A 14,168-nucleotide genomic window follows, 5' to 3' on the forward strand; every position below is an offset into this window, starting at 1 on the left:
TGGAGACAGCAAAGATAGATAAAAGCTGATCTTTATCCATGAGGCACTTGCAAAGTAATTGGGAAATAATACAAGAACAAAAGGATTTGTCTGTACTGTGATGAGGGCCAAAACTGAGTTAGTGGCTATGGTAAGGAGAATGGGCAGAATTAGATCAGTGATCAGATATGGGATGAGAAGGAAAAATCCCAAAGTGGCAGTTTGTTTAATAGGTCATGTAGGTCTATCAAGGTTCAAGTAACAAAGAAAGCAAGGATAGCCCTCCTCATTTTCAAAATCTACTGGAAAATGAGTATGATATTAAAAAGTATTCAGAGTATATCATCGAACATCGTAGTCCCTCTACTTCATGACATTTCCTGGCTTGACACATTCCTTCACTTCAACCACACTTATATGTTAAGTAATTGGTAACAGCGTAGGGGCTATGGAGTTTTGAACATTTCATCATTCACATTATCTTGTCTATCCTGTTCATACTCTTACCATCATGGGGCATAAAAAAGTTCCAGAAGGAGAATTCTACAGAAGGCAAATTTACTTTGATCAGGATAAATAGAGCTTACAGCAGAGGTGAACAGGAAATGGAATGGTTACACCATTCCCTCCATTCTCATCCTTCCTCTCTCAGCTTCCCAAGCTATCCCCAAGCCTTTTTCTTAGGCTTTGGGGAAGAAGGATAGGATCAAGTAATAAAAAAGCATGTGGAAATGAGATGGGTTCTCCAAAATAGTTTTCACTTCTCTAAGGACAGGGCAAGGGATTAAAGCAACTGAAAGAGGAACCTGTGTCCCCTCCTCCCCTTTCTCTCTTTCTCAGCAGCTATGGTTGCACCAACACAAGAGCTCCCCTTCGAGCTTGTGAGCACAGGTTGGACTTAATCCAAAGGACTGGAACTGCCTGGGTCTCCAGTCTGCATCCATCTCTAGAATCTTGGACCAGTTTGTACCCATCAAACCGAACAGTACAAAACTTAGGAGAAAAAGTTTTATCAACACCATTATCTATTCCTTCCAAACAAGGGAATCATAAATGAAATATACAGCACTTCCCCCCTTCTCGCTTCCCAAAAGAACCTCAGTTTTGTTCAGATGCCTGCCACTCCCCCAAGCAGCCCATACAGCTCCTAGAAAGGGGCTGACTGTTCTGCATAATCTCATTCCCTGTCCAGTGATTGGTTCAACAGTGGGCATATACTCCCAAAATGGCCTGTGAGACCCTGGAGGAAGTCTGCTGGGGCAAGCCCAGGAAAAGAAAGGAAGCATTCTCTCTTCTTCCTCAGATACTGTCCAGCCAAGGATGGCTGAGCAGAGAGATGGAAAGAACTTGAGTTCTTAAAGCATTTTGAGCTGCTAAAACAGCTAACCCTGATCTGATCCTCCCATGAGACTTATGCTTTGATCCAATTAGAGTCATGATTTAAAGACCTTGAAGCCAAAACATCCTGGTGTGGGAGAAACGTCCTTTTTGCTGCCAGGGCTCTGGAATCTGGAAAAGAGCCCCCTAAGTACTACCTACCTACCTGAGTACTACCTACCTCACTTCCCAAAGTCGTGATATTGACAAACACAGCTTACAACAGCACGTTTTAGACGAAAAATTACATATCTAATACCCAAGGGTTGCACACTGCAGCAATGTTTCTACTATAATAGAACTTTGAATGCTTTACTCCTTCAAAATGTCCAAAAGGTCTACCTATTCGTTTCCGTAAATATAACAATTTTGATTATATCATTTTCCTTCCATCCATTCAGGCACTAATCTTAGTAGCCAATGAAAATGACCAACAAGGTCCCTGATCTTTGGAGTTCACATCTAGTTGGGGAGATAGATGAACCAGAAAAGAAGTATGCAAATAAGTGACTTCAGGTCATGAAAAGTGTTGAGGAGAAATTAAAACCAAGGAATGTTACAGAGTGACTTGCAGCAGAGTTGGGGTGGGGAGATTAGACTGAGGGTCAGGAAACGCTCTCTGAGAAGGTGATGTTTGAGCTTAGACCTGGATGATGAGAAAACAACAGCTACGAGAAGGAGAAAGAACTTTCCAGGAAGAGGAATTATCAACTGCAAAAGCCCTGAGGTGGGAAATAGATTGATGTGACTCTAGTAGTTTCTTCCTTTTCTTAATGAGAATATTTACTAACTCATTATTATCACTGAACAGTTGAAAGCGTACTTTTCCAGGGAACCCTCCTATACTGTTGGTGGGAATGTAAGTTGCTGCAGTCACTATGGAAAACAGTACAGAGGCTCCTCAGAAAACTAAAAATAGAGCTGCCATATGATCCAGCAATCCCACTGCTGGCATATAACCCGACAAAACTAAAACTATAATTCAAAAAGATACATCAATCAAGACAGTATGGTACTGGCACAAAAACAGAAATATAGATCAATGGAACAGGATAGAAAACCCAGAAGTAAACCTCCACACATATGGTCACCTTATCTTTGACAAAGGAGGCAAGAATATACAATGGAGAAAAGACAGCCTCTTCAATAAGTGGTGCTGGGAAAACTGGACAGTTACATGTAAAAGAATGAAATTAGAACACTTCCTAACACCATACACAAAAATAAACTCAAGATGGATTAAAGACCTAAATGTAAGGCCAGACACTATAAAACTCTTAGAGGAAAACATAGGCAGAAAACTCTATGACATAAATCACAGCAAGATCCTTTTTGACCCACCTCTTTGAGTAATGGAAATAAAAACAAAAATAAACAAATGGGACCTAATGAAACTTAAAAGCTTTTGCACAGCAAAGGAAACCATAAACAAGATGAAAAGACAACGCTCTGAATGGGAGAAAATACTTGCAAAGGAAGCAATTGGCAAAGGATTAATCTCCAAAATATACAAGCAGCTCATGCAGCTCAATATCAAAAAAACAAACAACCCAATCCAAAAATGGGCAGAAGACCTAAACAGACATTTCTCCAAAGAAGATATACAGATGGCCAACAAACACATGAAAAGATGCTCAACATCACTAATCATTAGAGAAATGCAAACCAAAACCACAATGAGGTATCACCTCACACCAGTCAGAATGGCCATCATCAAAAAATCTAGAAATAATAAGTGCTGGAGGGGGTGTGGAGAGGGAACCCTCCTGCACTGTTGGTTGGAATGTAAATTGATACAGCCACTATGGAGAACAGTATGGAGATTCCTTAAAAAACTAAAAATAGAACTACCATATGACCCAGCAATCCCACTACTGGGAATATACCCTGAAAAAACCATAATTCAAAAAGATACATGTACCACGATGTTCACTGCAGCACTATTTACAATAGCCAGGACATGGAAACAACCTAAATGTCCATCGACAGATGAATGGATAAAGAAGATGTGGCACATATATACAATGGAATATTTCTCAGCCATAAAAAGGAACGAAATTGAGTTACGTGTAGTGAGGTAGATGGACCTAGAGTCTGTCACACAGAGTGAAGTAAGTCAGAAAGAGAAAAACAAATGCTGTATGCTAACTCATATATATGGAATCTAGAAAAATGGTACTGATGCACCTAGTGGCAGGGCAGGAATAAAGATGCAGATGTTGAGAACGGACTTGAGGACACAGCGAGGGAAGAGGAGGCTGGGATGAAGTGAGAGAGTAGCACTGACATATACACACGACCAAATGTAAAATAGATGGCTAGTGGGAAGCTGCTGCATAGCACAGGGAGATCAGCTCGATACTTTGCGATGACCTAGAGGGGTGGGATAGGGAGGGTGAAAGGGAGGCTCAAGAGGGAGGGGATATGAGGATATATGTATGCATGTAGCTGACTCACTTTGTTGTACAGCAGAAACTAAAACACTGTAAAGCAATTATACTCCAATAAAGATTAAAAAAAAAAAAAAGACACATGCACCCATATGTTCATAGCAGCACTACTCACAATAGCCAAAACATGGAAACAACCTAAATGTCCATCAACAGATGAATGGATAAAGAAGATGTGGTGTATATATACAATGGAGTACTACCCAGCCATAAAAAAGAACAAAATAATGCCATTTGCAGCAACATGGATGCAACTAGAGATTATCATACTAAGTGAAGTAAGTCAGAAAGAGAAAGACAGATACCATATGATACCGCTTATATGTGGAATCTAAAATATGGCACAAATGAACTTATCTACAAAACATAAACAGACTCCCAGACATAGAGAACAAACTTGTGGTTGCCAAGGGGGAGGGGGGGAGGTAGAGTGATGGACTGGGAGTTTGGGGTTAGTAGATGCAAACTATTACATTTCGAATGGATAAACAACAAGGTCCTACTGTATAGCACAGGGATCGATATCCAATCTCCTTAGATAAACCATATTGGAAAAGAATAAAAAAAAGAACGTATATATGTGTGTATAACTGAGTCACTGTGCTGTACAGCAGAAATTAGCACAACACTGTAAATCAACTCTACTTCAGTAAAAAAAATAGAGAATAAAAATAAGGAAGTATACTTTTCCACATGTGCCCAGTGTTTGCAATGATATCCATATTATTAGAATATATTCAAGGCTTTCATCATATTTGTCTTATTAAAGATATGATAAGGAAAAGAACTTAGATCAGAGAAGAAGTTTAGGAATTTTTCATACACGATTTTCAAAAGCTGTATTATCAAAAAAAATAATGGCTGTTTGTTTTTCATGTGACCGACTAGATTACCCAGAGGGGAATAATTAAAACACTGTGTTTTCTATGAACCATGGCAGGTAATTTTCAAAAGCCCTTATCACACGGAGGAAGCCAGACTCTCCTTAGGAAGTGGTAGCAGACGCGGGGGTCCCGGTGGGCATATCTAGGATGTATTCATAAAAGGGAACCACTTCAGTAACTGCCCTCTCTTCCCAGGCCCCAGAGCTCTTTCAGATGCCATGACTGCTACAGTCAAGTTCTGTTACAGAAAATTCACAATGACTGTATTTCCCCCTGAAAAGCCATTCATTTCCCTTGTGGATAACAGAAACTTGACTTGTATCATACAACGTGAAACAGTATTTCCAAAAACAATTTCAAGGAACATTTTTACTGAAAATATCTAACAGCAAAGTGTTGTATTTGTTTTCCTTTGAATTGTCTCACTATCCTGGAGAATTCAAGACTGCCACTTCCCTCCCATTCTCCTCCTTTCATATGACAAATGAGAAAGCTTTTCTGTTTGAGGTGAGAGCCAGGTAAAAGTGTCAGCTCTTCACTTGACAGAGACAAAAGTGAAGGAAACCAAGCTCTGAGAAAACACAAACTGATTTCAAGCCAATTAGCTATGTCAGAGGCAAAAAAAAAACAAAAAACTGATTCTTTTTCATTCTTACAGAAACAGCCATCGTGACATCCACAGTTGGCATCCTATTAATGATTAAAATTATTAAAATCTGTCCTTAGTCAAAATTCTGCTATACAGAGAAATCCCAGCATCTCTACTTCATGATACCAAAGATGTGTTATCCTAAAATTTTACTCCATTAATAAAAAGATTTGGGGTGTTGACAGATGTGGTGGGTTTTTGGCAAAAACAACAAAAGTTTTGCTCTGCGGATTCAGTGAGACTCACTAGATTCAAATCACTTCCAACTTCTGATGGGTCACATCCGGACCAAGCTTGGCTTGTCATATAGAGAACAAAGCAGCCAATACAGACAAGCACTGGAGAGTAAACATCAGTGCAGTGCTGTGGTCCTTCCTGTGTTTACACAGCCCAGTGATGGAAGAATCATCACTGAAGCTCAGGGGACTGGTCCTAATCTGGCTTTGCCATTTCCCCAACTCCTAGATTCTCTGCCCCCTTTCTGCCATCTTCCTTCCTCTCCATCACGGGGGAGTTCTTGGTGATGCGCATTTAGATTGTTCTCCCACTCAAGGGCTTTAAGATCCTTTCCCAGGTACTTCATTCCAGGGCCCTTAAACCCAACCTCTTCTATGGTGATATCCACCCCCCTGTTCCAGTCACCCCCACCTCTTCTACAATAGCCCTTTCTGGTATTTCCCTAATTCCCTTTCCTATCAGAATCCATCCTTCATGCGGCTGCAGAATTCCTCCATAATTGACATTCCCAGGGTTCTCCCTAATTAAGAATTTAATGTAGCTTCCTTCTGCTTGCCAGATGAAAGCCTCACTGGTCTACTTGGACCCCTCAGCCCTTCAGAAATTTAAGTCCTTCCCATCTCCCCATTCCAATAAGCAGATGTGTGTGCCCGAGATCATAATTCCTGACATTATGACCACTAGACTGTAAGTTCCTTAAATGAAGAGACTTTTTTTCTGGCTCATTCATTGCTATATCCCTAGTTGAACGCATAAATGAATTCTGGATTCTGACATTTGTCAACATGAGATTTCCTTCCGTTGGAATTCTATTCCTCTCTTTCTCCAACAAATCTTTTTCCTTGTCACCTTCAAAATCAAGCTCCCCTCCGTATGCTTCAAAGCTCAATTGTTCCAGTAGTCCTCTCTTCATGTGCTACCTCTAGATATTTAATGGATTGGCCTATTTCAGTTTGGGAGTTCTATAGTTGTTGTTTCATTCATTGTTCAACTAGTCAACAATTATTTATTGAATGTATTATACTATTCACTAGACCTGCCCTAGGCTCTGAGCTACAGTAGTGAACAAATCAAATAAACACCCCCATCCTCATGGTGCTTAGATGTTAGTCTGAAAGAAAAGATAATAAGCAAGATAAGTAAAATTTATAGTATGTTACATAATTATAAGTGCTAAGGAGAGAGAAAAAGCAGGTGAAGAGGCAGGATAGGGTAATTAGGAAAGACCTGAGATGGTGATATTAAAAGTGATAGGAATAAAGAGAAAGCAAGCATACCACTTGGGCAATAGAATTTAAGGTAACTGGAACTGCATGTGCAAAGGACCTGGGGTGGAACAGTGCCTGGCCATAAGGCCAGTGTGGCTGGATGAGTGATGAAGGGGAAAATAGTAAGAGGTGGTCAGGGGTGGGGTCAACTGGGTGCCTTGCTTGTGGGACCTTGCAGGTTCTGGGCTTTGTCTTTCTTTAAGTGATCCGACTTCCTTCTAGTTTGTATAATTTACACTCAGCACCATAGGGGTAAACAAGGAACCACCAGGAACCTTTGAAGTACCTGGACAGGAAGGGTGTGGTCTTTTAGGTGGCGCACCCCTGTCTCTTGTGATGAGGTGCTGAGGCACCCCCATGAAGTCAGGTCATAGGACAACCACACAGTCAAGCGTGGACAGAGCATGGCTCTGCTTGTGCCAGACCAGAACTGAGAAGACGCATCCAGGAGGAGCAAGTACCATATCATGACAGCTCTTCTCTATACCTTCTGGGCTTCTTGGTGACCCAGGACTGGTGAATCTTTGCTGAGAGAGCACCATTATGAGGGGTCGCCAAGCCAACAGTCACCAGGATCCATCAGTAGAAAGCCAAACTCCACAGACTTCTGAAGGGTGGCTCAAGCTAGAGCAGAGTCCAAACAACCCTGTCTTTGCTCACTCTCTCTAAGCCTCCAATTCCTTGCATGCAAAATGGGAGTCACAATAGTACAGAATTCATAGGGTTGCTAGGTAACAGTCAGTGAGCTAACAATTTACATAACAACCTACAAAAGAGCCCTCACTGCATTCAGGTTCTGCTCACAGCACTTTAAACACAGCAACTGATTTAACCTTCACAACACTCCTGTGAGGTAGTACTATTATCATCACCTGTATCAGTTTCCTAGGGCTGCCACAACAAATTACCACAAACATGGTGACTTAAAACAATAGAATTTTACTCTCTCACAATTCTGGAGGCCAGAAGTCCAGAATCAAGGTGTCAACAGGGCCAAAGGCCCTGGAGAGATTCCTTTCTTGCCTTGTCCAGCTTCTGGTAGCTCCCAGCATTCCTTGGTTTATGGCTGCATCACTCCAATATCTGCCTCTGTCTGCACATGGCCTTTTTCCCTGTCTCTGTGTGTATCAAATTTCCCTCTCCTTTCTCTTATGAGGACAGCAGTCATTAGATTTAGGGCCCATCCTAAAGCCAGAACGATCTCAAGATCCTTAATTACATTTGCAAAGACTTTACTTCCAAATAAGGTCACAAATTACAGGTACTATTATTATCCTCAGTATTGTCACTTTACAGGTGAGGAAACTGAGTCAAGAGAGAGGTTAAGAAGACTGCCCAAACTTACACTGATGTAAATGTTGGGACCAGGAATTAAAGTCAGGCATTCTGGATCCAGAGGCCAGGCTTTTAGCCACCACCCTACCCTATACCACATGACTAAGGCTTAGTACAGTGCCTGTTGTGTGGTACTAGCGCTGTACGTAGAAGCCAATCTCATGATTCAGAAGTGAAAAGTGACTGACTTTGAGGATTTGGCTGAAGGGGCTGTCTGGACTGTTGTCACTGATGACAGCAGACAATGTTATATTTTTAAAATATGAAGTCTTAGAGAACAGACTGGAGGGCACAGTGGGGGAAGGGGAAGCTGGGACGAAGTGAGAGAGTAGCATTGACATATACACACTACCAAATGTGACATGGATGGCCAGTGGAAGCTGCTGCATAGCACAGGGAGGTCAGCTCGATGCTTTGTGACCATCTAGAGGGGTGGGATACGGAGGGTGAAAGGGAGGCTCAAGAGGGAGGGGATATGGGAACATATGTATACATATAACTGATTCACTTTGTTGTACAGCAGAAACTAACACAATATTGTAAAGCATTTATACTCTAATAAAGATGTGAAAAAATAAAATAAAATATGAAGTCTCTCGGTCCCTGATGGTCAGAAGCTAGCAGCTAAGAGGCAGAGGCTGGTATTACTGTTCCTAGGGAGGCTAAGGGACTTGCTCAAAGTCACACAGCTTGCAACTGACAGAGCAGTGACTGGATCCAAGTCTCTCAACTCCACTCCACTGCCTCAAGCACTGCCCTGCATTAGAGATGCATAGAAATTACTCAGCTTCATTCCTTCTCAGGTGACACAATGCAAAAGAACTCACCCAAAGTTCTGTTCAAATAGAAAGATCTTACATTTCACACATACCCTCCCCCCCATATTTTCCCAAGTAATAAATCCAGAGTCAAGTTTGAGGATAAAGCAGTTTAATTTGGTGGGGTTTTTTTCCTGCCTGCTTTTAAGTCGAGGAAATCAGTACAATGTCAATAAATAGACAAATACTAAAAATGTACTTCAAGGCCTCAATGATGACCAGTTAGTTAAAGGGTGAAAAGTAAAGGAGAGGGAGGGAAAACAAGATAGACACAGGCTTGGGAGAAGGAGCCAGAGAATAAGAGGGGAAGGGATAGGCGGGGGTGGGAATAGAAAGAGAGGTAGAGAGACAGGTTATTGAGCAAATACCCATGTCCTGTTCCACTCATCTCCTGAACCCAAGACTTCAGAGAAATTTACTTGCTTTTACTTATGATCTTTTGTTTCTGCTCTTTGAGATGTTAATTAGCTGGTTAGTCTCAGTTCACAGCTCTTTAGTTAGAAAAGGAGTGTATTTATCCTAACAAAGTAGACTGGCTGATCCTGAGTGGGCACCTCAGAGGTTCAGCTTTGGGTGGGAAGAGGCCATTTAGTGACCCGGGGCAGTGGAACCGGGGTGGGAGTGCACAACAAGCTCTTCCTGCAAATCAGACTCTGCCAACCCCACACTCTCCATCCCACCATTCTTTTTGCTGTGGGCTGTGCTCTTCTCAGATTAGCAGCAAGTAACTGACTTGGCACTGGTGTGCCTGACTCTAAAAACGTTAATGACTGCAAAAATCAAATGCCAACAGAGGATCTGGGTGTGGGAAATAAGGAAGCAAAGGAATCCCCTTCCCTCTCTCTCCTTCTCCTCACTTCCTCCCACCATTTCGTCTACCTCCTCACCCACACCCCTTCTGGCCTTTCCTGAATTCTTTTACCCAAGACTGCATGGAGCACAATAGGTCTTTGCGGACATCGTGGAATCCCCTACTCAAGTATAGGGTTGGCAAGGAGGAGGGTTGTTTCCGGCAGAGTGATATCATTGAGACTGCAGACAGGAATACCCTGTGTCCCAGCCAACAAGTGTTAACAATCTCCTGTATTGATGGTCTCTGCAATAAACACATTGCTTCCTCTAAACAAATCATCTTCCACATCTGAAATTGAAGAATTGTGCCCTAGGGATTCTATCTTTTCTCAAAGCAGCTGCGTTTGTCAACAAGCCTTGGGTATGTGTTGCTGGTGAGAAAGACTGAGACAATCTGTGCTGGCTAAATATCACTAGTGTGGGGGGTCAGAGTGGGGATGGGGTGAACTGATTCACCCACGTTGCCCAGCCTTACAGCCCCCTGTTTTCTACATCTCACATTTGTAAGTTATCTTATTTCTACCTCCTCATTTTTGTACCTACGAGGTACAAAAGTCAGAAGCAACATAAAAATATTTCTGCAGCAAAATATGCCATAAGCAAAGTAAAAAATAACAAACTGAGGAAAATGTCTGCAACGACTATGAAATAGTTGGTTTCCTTAATATACAGTCATTAAAAATCATTAAGAAAATGATCAACCCATCTAGTAGAAAAATGGGCAAAGAACATAACTAGGCAACTTAAAGAAAAAGAAATATTTTCAACATATTAGAAGTATTCTAATTACCCTAACTTAAAGAAATGTAGTCAATGAAAATTGACATACCTTTTATTACTTAGAATAGCGAAGTTTTTTTAAAGTTTGATAAATATATAATGTTATTACATACTCATTAGAATGGCAAAAAAAACCTGACAATACCAAATGTTGGCAAGGATGCAGAGCTACTGGAACTCTCATACACTGCTGCTGGGGATGCAAAATGGCTCAGCTACTTTGGAAAGAGTTTGGTAGTTTCTTATGAAGCTAAACATATACTTACCATATGACCAGGCAATCCTACTCTTAGGTATTTACCCAAAAAGAGTGAAGACATGTCTACACAAAAACCTGTACCTAAATATTTCTAACAGCTTTATTCATCACCAAAAACTCAAAACAACCCAAGTGCTCATCAACTAGTGAATGTACTCAAATTGTGATACAATGGAATTCTATTCAGCAACAAACAGGGCATAAACTACTCATAAATGCAACAACATGGATGAATCTCAAAAGCATTATGCTAAGTGAAAGAAGCCAGACTCAAAAGACTATGTGTGATTTCATTTATATGATATTCTGAAAAAGGCAAAACTAAGGACAGGAATCAGATCAATACGCAGTTTCAGGAACTGAGGATTGACTACAAAGGTCCACAAGGGAACTTTCTGAGATGATGGAAACATTCTGTATCTTGATTGTGGTGGTAGTTACAAGACTACACACATCTGTTAAAATTCACAGAACTGTACACCTAAAAAGGGTGAATTTTATTGAAAATTTGATAAAGAAACGTATATCAACAAAAATATGGGGAAACAGGCACTTCTTGCATGTTCATGGGAGTAAAAATCCACACAGCCTCTTTGGTGGGGGGCAATTTTGCAATATCTATCAAAGAGCAAAGCATATATATCCTTTGACCCAAGAATTCTACTTCTAGGAATTTAACCTGCTGGTAATACTTATCAATGTATGAAAAGATGCATGTATAGGAATGTTCAATGTAGCATTATTTGTAATTGCAATAATATAAGTTACTAAAGGTCCATTAATTGAGATCTGAATATATAAATTCTAGTACAGTTATCCATAATACTATTCAGGCATGGAAAAGATTGAGATCTATGAATGTTGATGCAAATGGTCTTCAAAACATTTTATATTGTGAAAAGCAAGATGTGGAACAATGTGAACAGTATGTTCCCACTGGGTAAAGGCATAGACATCTCTGAAAAGTTATAGATTCACTAGGAGGACTCACAGGACTCAGCATGTAGTCATAACTCATGACTAAGATTTATTACAGTCAAAGAATATGAAGAAAAATCAACAAAGAGAAAAGAAGTATGAGACAAAGTCTAGGGGAAACCAGGTGCAAGCTTCCAAGGGTCTTCTCCCAGTGGAGACCACAGGACACATTTAATTCCCCAGCAATGAGTTGTGATAACACATGTGAAATGTTGTCTATCAGAGAAGCTCACCAGAGCACAGGGCCTTCACTGGGGGCCAGTCACACAGGCACCTACCATCCAGCATACATCAAGATTCCAGACTCCAGAGCTTCCCTGGTGGCGCAGTGGTTGAGAGTCCGCCTGCCGATGCAGGGGACACGGGTTCATGCCGCGGAGCGGCTAGGCCCGTGAGCCATGGCCGCTGAGCCTGTGCGTCCGGAGCCTGTGTTCCGCAACGGGAAAGGCCACAACAGTGAGAGGCCCGTGTACCGCAAAAAAAAAAAAAAAAAGATTCCAGACTCCAGATGGAAAGCAGATGCCCAACACAAACCTCACTACCTGCACAAACAGTCCAGGCACAGCAAGCCATTTCCTTAATTGTCAGAATGGTGAGAACCCTCCCCAAATCCAAGCTCCCAGACACCAGCCAAAGGCCAACCCTGTAGGCAGGTCCCCCCAAGGATAGAGTCCCAGGCCTGCATGTTAATGCCCTTTTGCATTGAGCAATTCATAAACTATTTTACCATGTGACCTTCCTCACTCCCTCCCTTCTTCTTTCCCCTCCCTTCTTTCTCCTCCTTCTTCTCCCCCTTCCCTCTCTTCCTTCCTTCCTTAATTCTCTGAGCAATTAAAAATTCTTAATAAAAATTCCTGAAGACCCAAAGGCTCTGAGTTGAAGAGAAAGAATCTACAGCGGGTTTCCAGTTTGGATTAAAGTGACAAAGATGCTAGGAACCTGGAAGGTGGGCATAGGGTAAATAGGAAGAGATGCGTTGGTGGTTTGATGTCAACTTTGCTGATCCTCTGCCCACTCTACCACTGTGCCAGCCACTCACCCACTTAATTAGTCCAAGCATCCGTCTCTGGGTCCCCACTCATTCAGTCTTCCCAGGTCAGTGTCATCTCTTTTGTATTCTTTAGTGCAAAATCGTCAGGTCTCATTGGGCCAGGCTTTGGGTGGATTAAAAGCTTTATTCGAAGGGAAATTTGGCACCTCTGCTGTTATGCATCAATACAAGAGGGAACAGCTCTCTGAATAAGATATGATCAAGTTTCTAAATGTCCATGGTAACTCTGTCACAGATCATCTGGTATCTAAGCAGCTCTCTTCAACAATCAACACAGAGTATCTGCACTTTAGATGCTTATGTGAGAACTCAATCTTAAATTGTTTAGTATCCAGGTCCTGTAATCTGAGAGTACCCTAGATGTTTTAAAGCCCATTTTCTGTACTCATTTAGTGAGGTGGAAAGCAGGAGGGGTTAAAGAAAGGTTCCTGGACCTTGGAGAAAGTGTCTTCCTTAAAGAAAAACTAATAAGATCAACCCATAACAGATGAGGGCAGCTCCTACCAAAATCGCCCACAATTTTTTAAAAAAGTATGTTCAATCTTGTGACTTGAGTGTTTCCTCGAATCCAGAATGCAACTAAGAAAGTGATGTCCTACTCAATTTTGTATACTGAATAAAGAAAGATGTGTGAATATGGTGAGGCAAGGTCATCTGCATGGAGTGAAAAGGCAACTAAAAGAACTGGTCAATGCAGTGCGCCTCTAGCACAGCCTTGGGAGAGAAGGTGCCTTGGCTCGTGGTCACTTCCCTGAAAGTTCTTTCTCCATAGTGATGTAGGATGACTCCTCAAAGTTAATCAAACTAACCCCCTACTATGATTTTTCTACAAGGTGAAAAGTGAGCTAATCATTGTTAAACAATAGGGGGTATTATGTCACATATAGATACCTCATATGCATGTTTGGTTTCATGGGATTCTCATTTTCTTTATTCCACAAAGTGAAATAGATTGTCTCTCCCTATGAGACACAGGCTGCCTGTAGAATACCGATGCGATGCGGAGACCACAGGAGCCACATGTATAGCACAGTCTATGCACTTCTTGCTCACACCCAGGCGGGCTGCTTTCTTATTTGCTCAGACTCACAGAGGTAGGAGGGGTTCAGCCAGACAAGGAAGCACACTTTAGGGGGTCAAAGCAAACAAGAGGGATCCCATATACTCTCCCTTCTTTGGAATTATAATAATGTTCTTAGTGGAGGGGAAAGTGTCTCCACCTCAGCAAAAGCTCAGGATACCACACAAGGA

At 41.6% G+C, this 14,168-nt stretch overlaps 1 protein-coding gene across 2 annotated transcripts in view; it reads right to left on the minus strand.

The window, feature by feature from the left end:
• ENTPD1 (ectonucleoside triphosphate diphosphohydrolase 1) overlaps positions 1–14,168 on the minus strand; it is a 96,534-nt gene that overhangs the window by 44,320 nt on the left and 38,046 nt on the right. The window lies entirely within an intron of this gene.

This window comes from Mesoplodon bidens (genome assembly GCF_964165515.1).
Source record: "Mesoplodon bidens genome assembly, chromosome: 1".
Lineage (NCBI taxonomy): Eukaryota > Metazoa > Chordata > Mammalia > Artiodactyla > Ziphiidae > Mesoplodon > Mesoplodon bidens.